This window comes from Urocitellus parryii, chromosome 1, assembly GCF_045843805.1.
Source record: "Urocitellus parryii isolate mUroPar1 chromosome 1, mUroPar1.hap1, whole genome shotgun sequence".
Lineage (NCBI taxonomy): Eukaryota > Metazoa > Chordata > Mammalia > Rodentia > Sciuridae > Urocitellus > Urocitellus parryii.
The window spans coordinates 132,252,996-132,266,351 of NC_135531.1; the positions used below are offsets into that span (position 1 = coordinate 132,252,996).

General features: G+C 36.5%; 1 pseudogene; it reads left to right on the top strand.

The window, feature by feature from the left end:
• Positions 1–1,418: 1,418 nt before the first annotated feature.
• On the top strand, positions 1,419–2,355 carry LOC113177155 (olfactory receptor 2Y1B-like; annotated as a pseudogene).
• The last annotated feature ends 11,001 nt before the right edge of the window (positions 2,356–13,356 follow it).

Sequence of the window (13,356 nt, forward strand, 5' to 3'; positions counted from 1 at the left end):
TATATAAACCAAACTATGTGTCTTTAAGCATTTTCTTTTCTAATCTGAAAGCTTTCAGGGACACTTGTTTCTCATGCACAGTGTTTAAAATTTCTTATTAGTTTTGTTATTCTTTTAATCTATTTTTTTCAAGGCATAATGCATGTCTATGGCCACGAACTTGAATAATACCCCATGTTCTATCTGTAAGTGCAGACTGTGAGTTTCTAACACAGTTTTTTGAATGTGAAGTTAGAGTAGGATAATATGTAAACACCCAGCCATGCCTGGGATGAAAGTGTGAGTCATTATCAACCATCTGTACCAGCCTAACATCATTTCTTTCTTTTACTGGGATGAAAGACTTAGGCAATATGAAAGGAAGTAGATATTTTCAAGCTGTCACTTTTGGTTGAGGAATATGGAGGCCAGTGAAACTTGCATGTCTTAATTCTATTTCACAACTCCAAGTGAAAAGATGAATTTACAAGAAGCCAAAGAGTAGAAAAGATTTCAATGTATCATAACTCCTTATAATGAACTGATGTGTTTTTAATTTTTTTCCAAGATTAATCTAGACTCTTCTCAGTTCTTGGAGACAGATGGCAGCTGGTCATGAGGTGGACTTCCAAGGATTAATTTTGAATTGACTATATTCCCTGAGCAGAAAGAAATAAATGAGCATCTGTGTCCAAACTTGAGCTTTCATCCTGGGTAAACCTTGATCCTAATCTAATGAAAGAGTCTACCTAATTAAGAAGGAGGGCAAAAGAGAACAATATAGAATACAACTGTTATATCCATCCTTCAACTCTCCAGAAAGAGTTGTTTTGCTATCTGTAGCACAGTCCTCTTTGCATAATTTTTATTTAAGATTTTTTTTAACATTCACTGAATTCTTTTAAACATGGCCTTTTCTCTGAATTGTGAGCTATTATGTCAGAAAATGTATTGGATATAAAAACATTCAAAATTTAATTTTTTTACATTTAGTTGTTTGTGAACAAAGTATCTTTATTTTATTAATTTCTTTTTATATGCTGCTGGGTATCAAACTGAGGGTCTCACATGCACTCTACAACTGAGTTACAACCCAAGCCCCACATTCTGAAATTTAAAAGCTTGTTTCCACATAACTGCAGTAGGTCCTCAGTGCAGTGAGGGAGGCGATGCATCCTTGATATTTTCACACAAGAAACCTCAGATACAAGACCTTTGCTATAGTCATGGAACAAACAAGCAACAAAACTAGAGTTCAAATCAAGTTCTTATCACTCCTAATCCAGTACTAACTTCTCTACAGAAGAGCTAGAAAAAGAACTGGACCAAAATGCATTGAATAGCAAAAAAGTGTTAGGCAATATTGTGACATAAAAATGTAATGTGTTTTTAATAAGAGGCATTGAATTGTCTTCTGTTATTTGTGCAGGTAAAAGGCTATGGGAAGTTTCAATACCAGTTTGGGAGAGGGCTTCATTTTGGTGGGCTTCTCAGATTGGCTGAAACTGGAAATGGGTTTTTTACTTTCATTTCAGTATTCTACTCTCTGACTCTCTTTAGCAACACCACCATTATCACACTTTCACAACTGGACCGTCGGCTGCACACGCCCATATACTTCTTCTTCTGCCACCTCTCCTTCCTGGAACTCTGCTATACCACCAGCACTTTGCCCCAGCTGCTGATCAATCTTTCTGGATTTGACAGGACCATTGCTATGGAGGGTGTGTGGCCTAGTTCTTCATTATCCTCACTTTAGGTGGAACTGAGTGTGTTCTCCTGGTAGTAATGGCCTTTGACCGCTATGCTGCCATGTGTCACCCACTCCACTACACAACCATCATGCACCCACTTCTATGCCAGTCACTGGCTATCACCTCCTGGGTGGGAGGACTCCTAAATGCTCTTATTCAGACAGGCCTTTTGGCATCCCTGTCAGTCTGTGGCTTTCACTGCCTCAACCACTTCTTTTGTGAGATGCCTGTGTTACTGAAGTTGGCTTTTGAGGATACAGGAGGAGGAGAGGCTAATCTGTTTGTGGCTGGAGCCATAATCTTGGTTGTTCCCATGGCAGTAATTCTAGGATCCTATGCACACATTGCTCAGGCAGTGCTGAAGATCAAGTCAACGACTGGGAACAGAAAAGTTTTTGGGACATGTGGGTCCCATCTTCTGGTGGTTTGTCTGTTTTATGGCTCAGCCATGTACACATATCTCCAACCCATGGGCAGTTATTCTGAGAGTGAAGGAAAGTTTGTTACCCTTTTTTATACTGTCATTAGTCCCATGCTTAATCCTCTGATCTGTACCCTAAAGAACAAGGATGTCAAGAGGGCTCTGTGGAATGTACTAGGGAGAGATAGCATTTCCAGGTAGGAGGGGTAATGAGGCCAAAGAACATTTTCTGTGATAACTTTTATTCCCTGAAACACTTTCTGTTATTTAGAGTTAGCTGGTCACTAGAAAACAGTGTTGGTGGGACTCAGGATTTTAGCTCTTTCCTTTGTGGGAAGTTTCAAGTGGGAATCTCATGAGTTGCTTTGTAGCTCGTATCTACCATGTTGTTCAGGAGGGAGTCACTGCTGATCTGTATCACAACATCCCACAAACATAATCCTGAGAAATAATGTGTTCTAGCCAGATGTAGAGATTAGAGTAGGGGAAGGATTCTACACATTTCGGAGAGTGAGGGGAAAATTAATTGTGAAAAATACCTTTTCCAAAGTCTATGACTCCCAATGTGGAGTTATGTAGATGGCACTGACCTTAAATGTGGAGGACATGAGTTCACCACTTCATTTCTAATAAATTGCCCCTGGTCACTTCCTCAAATACATTAGTACATGTTCTAAGTTCTCCTACAATGATTAATCTTCTATGATTCTAGTGGTTAGCATATATATGAATGTCATTTATCTGAATGAAGAAATATTCAAAGCCATTAGGATAGCATTGAGTAAAAGAACCATCCAAATCTGGTCAGCTGAACCTAGTCTTAATCATGTGACTTGGTATCATGGAAGAGATATTTTTATGCAAGAGAGAGGAGAATAAAAAAGAAATGAGCACCAAAACAACCAGAAATGTGTTCTGGGCTATAAACATAAAAATTATTCATCCTATACAACTCACATCTGTGCCTATTAACCATCTTTTCTCTAGTCCAAAAAGATTTTTTTTGTCAAGACTCAAACCATAAAACAAATGGATTAATAGTAAATGAACATAGGTGAGCACCCTGTAATAGCACATAAATGTTTTATAATTAGAGTGAAAAATTAGGCTAGAGATGAAAATATATTTGCATTGTATATAACAAACATCCTACAAATCTTTTAGAAAAGAGAAAATAGTTGAATAGAATGTAAAAGTATATGAGCAGATAATTCATTAAAAAATGTGATGAATAATAAAAAAAAGAAATTCAGAATGTAAAAGCTAAGAACATTAAAAAATAAATGAAAATGAGTTGTACAATAAACCACGTGAAAAGATGTTGAGTCCAACTCATAATGTATTAAATGCAAATTACATTAATAATGAGATACAATTTCATGCCCATAACATACATTTAAAGTTATCTTCAAATAGAGATAGAACTGAGGAGGAGCAAAGTTAGAAGATCAAAGCTAGGCTACAATCCCTGAGCCCTCCACTGTCCTGAGTGAAAGCAGGGAAAGAGCAAATGACCAGGGGGTGATGACAGAGTAAATATTCTGAAACTCAATATTGAATAATTTGACACTTGGAGGGACTGGTGTTTGGTTACTGGAGCAGAAAATAAGGACAACATTCCTTAATCCATAACCCTGACCAGGGTGGAGTTTTGGGAAAGGGAGAGGAAAAGCACATGTGCTTACTTCCTTAACAACAGCTGGAAAGAAAAGCAGGCTGAATTAAAATGTGACAGAAATAACAAAGACAGTCAAAGGGATCAAGTACCTTAGAACAAACTGTGGACTGAAAGCCATGCCAGGCCTGGCAACCATTTTATAGAATTCATAGCTAGCCAACCTCCCTAAAAGAAATTAAATCAACACAGCACCACTCCACCTTCATATAGCAATAAATAAAACTAGAGGGAATACCTCTGAAATGGGTTGCCCCAGTAATCTTTCTAGAAGTTACCTGTGGAGGATTCACTGCTGACTGAAAGATACTGAAACGCCCGTTCCCTCACCATGGACAAGAGGAGTGCAGTGGAGCTGACCAAGAGCTAATTGCTCTCAGGGACTGCTAACTCTGACCCAGCACTCAACACAGCCTCTGTGGGACCTCAGACAAAGATGGGCCAACTGACACCCCACCCCATCATGGTGATGAGTAAAACCCAGTGGGCTGTTCCCACCAGAACTGAGGCTTCTGTAGTGCAGGGAGGCCAGAGACAGCTTGTACCTGCAGGCCTCATGGTTACAGAAGGGTTCAATGTGCTTGGATAGCAAAGGATCAAGGATATCCCAGAAGAAGGAAGCAGCACAGCAATTCAAAACTGTGAACAGTAAGAGACCAGGGACAGGCTCTCCAACTGACTCTTTTTTCTAGTCAGCAGAGGGGAACAGAGCTCACTCTTCATACTCATAGGTATTAAGAGTTCTCTTGGGCCAAGTGTCTCTCTATCCCAGTCAGAGGGTCAGTACCCTAGTAATCTAGATCAGCCTAGGTATAGGGTCAGTACCACAGATGACCCATGGGCCCCATGGTTGTAGGCAATCACCAGGTGCTTGATTGCACCACTCCAGGGAAGACCCAGCAGAGGGGAGGATACACTGGTGATTAACAACCATGGGCAATGGGAACTCAGACACAGGAAAGCCAAATGACTCTATATTACAGTTACAGGAATGGTATCCCAGCAATTTACAACAGTCAAGAGGGAGGCTTCTGCACCACACACCACCCACAGAGACACACCATCACAGGTTCTACACTTTCAGACGGTTACAAAGCTTAATGCCACTTTAAAGAAGGCCCTTAGGAGGAACTGGGTGTCCAGTGGCCATAAACAGTGTGACAACCTTGAACCCACATCCTGTGCTCCTGCACCCAGTAGAAATAACCAACAGACAACAAAACAACCCTGCAGGCATGCAGCCTCAGGTCCCTGGACTGATGAAAAAGAACTGGGTGTTTGGAAATCAATAGCAACTAGGAATTGCTCTTCTGCAATACCTCTAGGAGGAACAAAACTTGAAGAGTGATAGGCATCTTCCAAAATTCTCAAATCTTGAAGAAGGGAGACTCAAAGTATTTTATCCCCATTGGCATAAATTATTATGAATGGGTGTATTGCCAACTTGCATTTTTATATATATACATATATCTCCAGACACACACATATGTATACATGTATATATGTATATGTATGTGTATATATATGTCACTCTTCATTTCGATTTCACAGTTGTTCCCCTAGTTATTGAAACTGAACTCTCAACCCATTTAATTGCATTTGTTCCAAGCTTTCAGAGAATTAACTGGAATAATTCTGTGTTCTCCAAGCCCAGACTTACACTTGCTCTTCTTAGTCCTTCTTTTTCCTCTTACCTTACCTGCAACTGCCTAAAATTCAAGTTTTTCTCTCCTCCACTTTTCTCTCCCTATATAATGTAGCAGTAACTTTACTAGATTTAATAACCAGTTTATCAACCTATTCTTGAACATTCCTATAATAATATACCTGTGTTAGAGACTGTAGAGAGTATTTTCAAGATTTTGTTTTCCTTAAGGTTGATAAATATGTGGCTTTGCTCTGTTTAGTGTCTTTTCTCAAAGTGATAATACTTTAGTGTCTTCTCTCAAAGTGGTGCTGATACTGAAAACAGCAGATATCACAAGTTGAGTGGAAATATCAACACCTGGATGTTCACCCAGCTGGAGCTCTCATGGGATAGGAGCTCTAAATAGTTTGTTGCATAAAATTGGAGATTATAATCATGCTGGCAGATGGGTAGACATACATTCAGTACAAAGAAGGAAAGGAACAAACAACCCCAAACAGCGAATGCTTCAACAAATGATCACATTGATACCACAAGGGAAGAAATGCATGAGAAAGCATTTAGAAAGTTTTCAGTTAAAATTATCAGTGAGCTAAAATAAGAAGTAAAGCATGATTTTTTGAAAATACAGAGTAGAACATCATATGTGTATGTGTGTGGCATGCACACATGCACACATTTTTGTAGACAACAAAGATTTATTTATTTATTTTGAGAGAGAGAATTTTTTAATATTTATCTTTTATTTTTCGTTGGACACATCTTTATTTTTTATTTTTATGTGGTGCTGAGGATCAAACCCAGTGCCCTGCGCATGCCAAGAGAGCATGCTACTGCTTGAGCCACATCCCCAGCCTAAGATTTATTTTTCACAGTTTTGGAAGTTCAGGTTTCCAAAACAATTTGTGCAGATTCTGTGTCTGTTCAGGGTCTATTTCGTTGTTCATTGATGTGACTTCTCACTGTGTTCTCACATGAAAGAGGGAACTAGCAAGATCTCTGTGGTCTCTTTTATAAAGGCACTAAGCCCAATTATGAAGGTTCTGCTCTCAAGGCCTCATCATCTCCACAGGCCCTAATATCTAATATTGTCACCTTGGATGTTAGAATTAATCTTTTGAATTTGAGGAAGACATAGGCAACCATATGTTTCCCCCTAAAATCACTTGGATATTTCTACTGCTCCTGTGCTAATGTATTAGTCTAAGGCTGCCATATCAGAATAGTACAGACTGGGTTGCTTAATTTACAGACACTGAAGCTGGCACATACCTGTAATCCCAGCATCTCAGGAGGATCATGAGTTCAAAGCCAGCACAGCAATTTAGTGAGGCCCTAAGCAACTTAGCGAGATCCTGTCTCAATATAAAATACAAGAAGTTCTGGGCATTTGTCTCAGGGGTTAAGAGCTCCTGGCTTCAATCCCCAGTATCAAAAACAAAAAAGAAATTAAAAAAAAAAAAACAGAAATTTAATTCTAAAAGTTCTGGAAAGTGCAATTCCATGATGAATTGGCTGGCAAATCCATTTTCTGGTGAGGTCTCTTTTCCAGGCTCACAGTCAGCCACCTGCATGCCATGTCCTCACTTGGCTTCTTTTGGAAGACATTTTAATGAATGAAATGCTTTATGCTGTAGTACTTTGGATTCTTGACTTGGTAGAACTGAAAACCTTGGCCTATTCTCAAAAGTCTTTCTCCTCTCAGGGTGTCTGAATGTTCCATGTATTAATCTGGCTAGGGCTTACATGGAAGCTTATGTATGACAAAATTAGGTCAAATATCAGGATGGTCACCATGGAATTTTGGAAGACAACTTTGTCCTATAGGAGCTCTGTGGCACAGCCAGTGACTGACCCACTGGAGAAGCAGGGCTAAAGAGATTTGGGTAGATGTGTTGAGTTCTGGAAGAAATATGTACAGGATTGAATGGTGTCCTGCCAAACTTTGTGTCCTTCCAAGGGCCTCAGAATGTGACCTTAATTAGCAACAGGATTGTTGCAAATATAATTAGTTAGGGCAAGATGAGATACTACCAGAATAGGGTAGTCTCTAATCCAATAATGCTGTGTCTTTATTAAAGATAAAAGAGACTCAGACTCACAGGAAGGCACGTAAAGATGGATCAGAGCCATTTTGGTTAAGAGTTAGAAATTCTGAAAAAATAACCAATCAGAACTCTTGGAAATGAAAGACCCACAAAAAATCAGATTAAAATTTGATGGAAAGCATTATCAATAGATTAGGACACTTTGATGACTAGTTCTCAGGTCTCAAAGTATAAAATCCTAAATATAAATAAAAGAAGTTAAGAGACCATGACAAGAATATTAAAAAAATCTGGGATAATATTTAGAGACCAAATATAAGAATTATTGGTATAGAAGAAGGCAATAAAATACAAACTAAAGATATGCAAAACATTTTCAATAAAAAAATATAAAAGTTTCCAAACATTGGGTTTGAGTATAAGATGGAAATCCAAACACAGCAGGCATTTAGAGTAATGAACAGGCAAGATCAGAATTATTCCCTTCAAAACACATTATAATTAAAATATGTAATATTCATAAGAAGGAGAGAATTTTAAAGCCACAAAGAAAAATGGCAGGCTTTTATTAAAGATAAAATAAGAAATAAGAGGTAAGTCAATTTGGACTGCAACAGATTTTTCAACCAGACTCTAGAAGTAAGGAGGGTTCTGAAAGATATCTGGTTCCAAGCAAGATTACTTTATTCAGTAAAACTATACTTTAGAATTTAAGATGAAATATAAACTTCCATGAGAAACAGAAATGAAAAGAATTTAGGGGCTGGGATTGTGGCTCAGCGGTACAGCACTTGCCTAACATGGACAGGACCCAAGTTCGATTCTCAGCACCACAAAAAAAAAAAAAAAGGCATTGTGTTGTGTCTATCTAAAAAAAAAAAAAAAAGATTCTCTCTCTCTCTCCTCTTAAAAAAAAAGAATTTTTAACCACTGAGTCAACACAACAAAATATGCTCAATGAAATAATTTATGCAAAAAGAATAAATAAATAAAACTGAAAACAGCATAGGAATGAATCATACTAAAATATGCAATTAATGAGAATTATCTGAATTAAGCATTAAAAATAAGTTAAAATGGCAGGAAAAAAAAACCATCTCTCTACAATAATACTAAATGTAAATGGTCTAAACTCTCCAATCAAAAAACATAGGTTGGCAAATTAGATTAGAAAACAAGCTTAACCATATGTGGTTTACAGGATACTCACTTTACAGGCAAAGACATCCATAGGCTGTAGATGAATAAATTGAAAATGATACACCATGCAAGTGGAAACTTAATGTAAGCAGGGGTAGCTACTATCAGACAAAGTAGACTTCATGCCAAAATTAGTCAGAAGAGACATAGAAGGCCACTTCATACTGATTAAGGAAATCACCCAACAACAAGATATGATGATTGTAACTACAGGCTAAAACATCAATGTCTATGTACATAAAACAAAACTCACTCAACGTAAAGAATCAAATAGACACCCATGCAATAAAACTGAGTGATTTTAACACCTCTCTCACCACTAGATAGGTCATCCAGACATAAACCCTTCTGAACTTAAAAAAAACTGTCCATCAAATGAACTTAACAGACAACTATGGAAAATTTTATCTATTGAAAACTGAATTTGTTCTCTCCTTAGCAGCATAGGGAACTTTCTCAAAATTGATCATATTGGAGGGCACAAGCAAGTATTTTCTTGTATTTTTTCTGTATTTTCTAATACAGAAAAAATAGAGATAAGTCCTCCAAATCATAAGTCCTATCAGATCATAAGAATAAAACTGGAAATTAACACTGAGATAAAATATAGAAACAGAAAACATTTTAACTTTTCAAGGTTGAATAATACACTTTTGAATGAAGAATGGATCAGAAAAGAAATCAGGGGAGAAATTAAAAATTCTCAGAAACAAATGACAAGAGATACAACATATCTTATGATGATATAATCCTTTATTTAGAAGTCCCCCAAACTTCCACACAAAGACTTCAGAGCTGATAAATTCAGCAAAGTAGCAGGATATAAGATCAACATACATAAAAAATTTCCTTCCTATACCACAATAATGAAACTGTTGCAAAAGAAATTAGGATAACAATCCCACTCACAACAGCCTCAAAAAAATAAATAAATAATTGATAACTAATCTGACCAAGGAAGTGAAATACCTCTAAAATAAATAGTGTAGAATGCCGAAGAAAGAAATTGAATAAGTCCCTAAAAGATGGAAAGACCTCCTATGTTCTTGGATAGACAGAATTAATATTGTAAAAATAATCATATTACCAAAAGCATTATATAAATTCAGTGCAATCCAATTCAAAATATGAATGACATTCTTCAAAGAACTAGTAAAAAGCAGTTCTAAAATTCATTTGGAAGACTAAGAGACCCAGAATAGCCAAATCAATCCAGACAAGAAGAGCAATGCCAGAGGCATAATAATACCAAACCTCAAACTATACTACAGAAATATAGTAATGAAAACAGCAAGGTATTAGCACCAGAAAAGACATGAAGACCAATGGAATAGAATATAAGACACAGAGACAAATCCATCAGGGTACAGTCCTTGATAACTTGACAAAGGTATCAAAGGTATCAGTGGAGAAAAGATAAAGTTTTTTAACAAATGGTAATGGGAAAACTGTATATCCAACACAGATAAGTTTGATAAACCCTTAGCTAAAATAACCAAGAGGGAGAGAAAGAGAAGACACAAACAAAATTGGAGGTGAAAAAAAGGGAATATCACTAACAGCATTTCTGAAATCCAGAGGAACATTAGAAACTATTTTGAAAATTTCTACTTTAATAAACTAGAAAATCTAGAATATATTCACAAATCTCTAGACATATGAGTTACTCAAAATGAACAAGTCATGTGTCTTGGTGAAATTCCAAGTGATCATGTCATAAATGCTTGGTGAGGATGGACACTCCTCAAAAAACATATGACCCAGCTATCTCACTCCTTGGAATTTTTCCCAAAGAACTACAATCAGCATACCATAGTAATGCAGCCACATAAATGTTTATAGCAGTGCAATTCGTAGCAGCAAAGTTATGGGACCAACCCAGATGCCTGTCAACAAGTGAATAAATTTTAAAATGTGGTATATACACACAGTGGAGTTTTATTCCATTATAAAGAAGAATGAACATATGGCATTTGCTGGTAAATTGATGGAACTAGAGAATATCATGTGAAGTGAAGTAAGCCAGACTCAGAAAATCAACGGTCAAATATTTTCTCTCATATGAGAAAGCCAGACCAAAACAAGGGACAGGAATTTGTGGCAATGGATAACATAAGAGAGATTAGTGCTAGTGGAGAGGGAGGGAAGAGTGATCAGAAAAGGGAGAAATGAGGGAATAATTTCACCAACACTACTTTATGTAAATATGTGAATATACTAGAGTGAATCTCAGTTTATGTATCTATAAAGAACCAATTTTAAGAAAATTACAGATAATAGAAGGAAGACCATTAGAGTAGAAGAAAGGGAATAGGGGGAAGGAAGACAGGAAGAAAAGGGAAGTACCCAGGGACTAAATTGGAGAAGATTATACTCCAAATTTGCATAATTATGTCAAAGTGAATCCCAATATTATGCATAACTCTAATGTGCCAATAAAAAATTGTCCATGATCTATCAAACAAATGTTTAAAAAAATGCAGGGTTGACTACATTAAAATTGGATAAAGAATAAGGAAAACTTAAAAACAGAGGTAGGAATGAGACAAACTATTACAGAGTAGAATATATTTTTTACCTCTACAGTCTATGAAGGATAGCCATCATTAACATTCTGAGTAACATTTCATCTTTTTTCTATGTACCATTATGTACTAGTTACTATCTAATATTCATTTAGTGTTTACTTGATATCCATCATCATATCAATCATCCCTCATTCCTCCCTTTTCTGATCACTCTTCCCTCCCCCTCCAGCCCTTTCCTTTTATAACAGCTTAATTCACAATAGCCAAACTTTGGAACTAACTTAGATGCCCTTCAAGAGATGGATGGATAAAGAAAATGTGGTACATATTCACAATGAAATATTAACTTTAAAGAAGAATGAAATTATGGCATTTGCGCAGGTAAATGGATGGCACTGGAGAACATCATGCTAAGCAAAGCAAGCCAAACCCCCAAATCAAAGGCCAAATGTTTTCTCTGACAGGTAGGTGCTAATTCACAATAAGTGGGGGAACTAGGGAAAAAATAGAGGTACTTTGGATTAGGCAAAGGGGAGTAAAGGGAGGGGGAAGAGGTATGAGGGAAGGAAGGACAATAAGATGAATCAGACATTATTACCCTGTGTACCTGTATGATTCCATGATCAGTGTGATTCTACAACATGTACAACCAGAATAATGAAAAGTTGTGTTCCATTTATGCATGATATGTCCAAATGCATTCTACTGTCAAGTAAAGCGAATTAGAATGTTTTTAAAAAGTTACAGGTATGACCAAAGAGACGTCATAAGTGTGACTAAGTTTATAGGCCTGAACATGGAGAAATTATCCTGGATTATCCACAGGGGTCAAATACAATTACAAGAATTCTTAAAAGCAGAGAGCCTTTCCCTGTAGTTAAAAAAGACACAGTGATGGAAGCCAAGGTTTGGAGAGATTAGACAGGAGGAGTTAACCTGTTTTGGGTCAATACCTATGGAATGCAGCACTCTGTAGAAGCTTAGCTCAGGAGCCTCACTTTGCAGCCAAAGAGAGAACAGGGACTTGGATTCTGCAAACTCGAGGAACTGAGTTTGTCACCAATCCAAATGTGTGAAATCATATTGCCCCTGGAGCCTTCAGAATGGAGAGAAATCCACTAAAATCTTGATCTGAGCCCAATGGGCACCACTCCAGTCTCACCAATGTGAAATAAATTTTTATTGCACAAATAAAAACAAATATAAAAACATTGAGGAAAGAAACAACAGACCGATATCCCTTCTGAACATAAATGCAAATGTCCCTCTAAAAAAGTTAGCAATTTGTATTTTAAAAAAATAAGAAACTACATCATGATCAAGTTGGTTTTGTTCCAGGGATGCAAACATGGTTAAACTTATGTAAATCAAGAAATGTAATTAACAACATAACTGGAAGTAAGGAAAAAAACCCACATGATCATGTCAACAGATACAGAAAGAGTCTTCTGACATAATACAGCACCCATTCATGATAAATAACATTGAAGAAACTAGGGATCGAAGAAACTTACCTATACATCATACAGGATATATATACCGAACATAATAGTGAATGATATATACTAAAAGAATTTTCTCCAAAATCAGGAAAAAGAGACAAGTATGTCCACTCTCACACCTCTTATTCAATTTTATCCAGAGCAATTAGGCAAAAGAATAACATAAAAGGAATATAAATAGGAAAAGAAGAAGTTAAATTATAACTGTTTGCACATGATATGATCCTATATTTAGAAGATACAAAATGTTCCACCAGATGAGTTACAGAAGTAATAAAAAAATTTAGCAAAGTATCAGGATACAAAATTGACACAAAAATCAGCAGTTTTTCTATTTGATAATAATAAATTCAATAAAAAGAAATCAGAAAACTAATTCTATAATAGCCTAAAAGGTAAAATAATATAGATAAATCTAACCAAGGAGATGAAAAACTTCTATGGTCAAAATTATAGAACAGTGAAGAAAAGAATTGAAAAATACACCAGAAGATGAAAAGACCTCCCATGTTCACAGATAGGCAGAGTTAATATTGTTAAAATGGCCACATTACTGAAAGCATTCTACAGATTCAATGCAATTTCCATCAAAATGCCAACA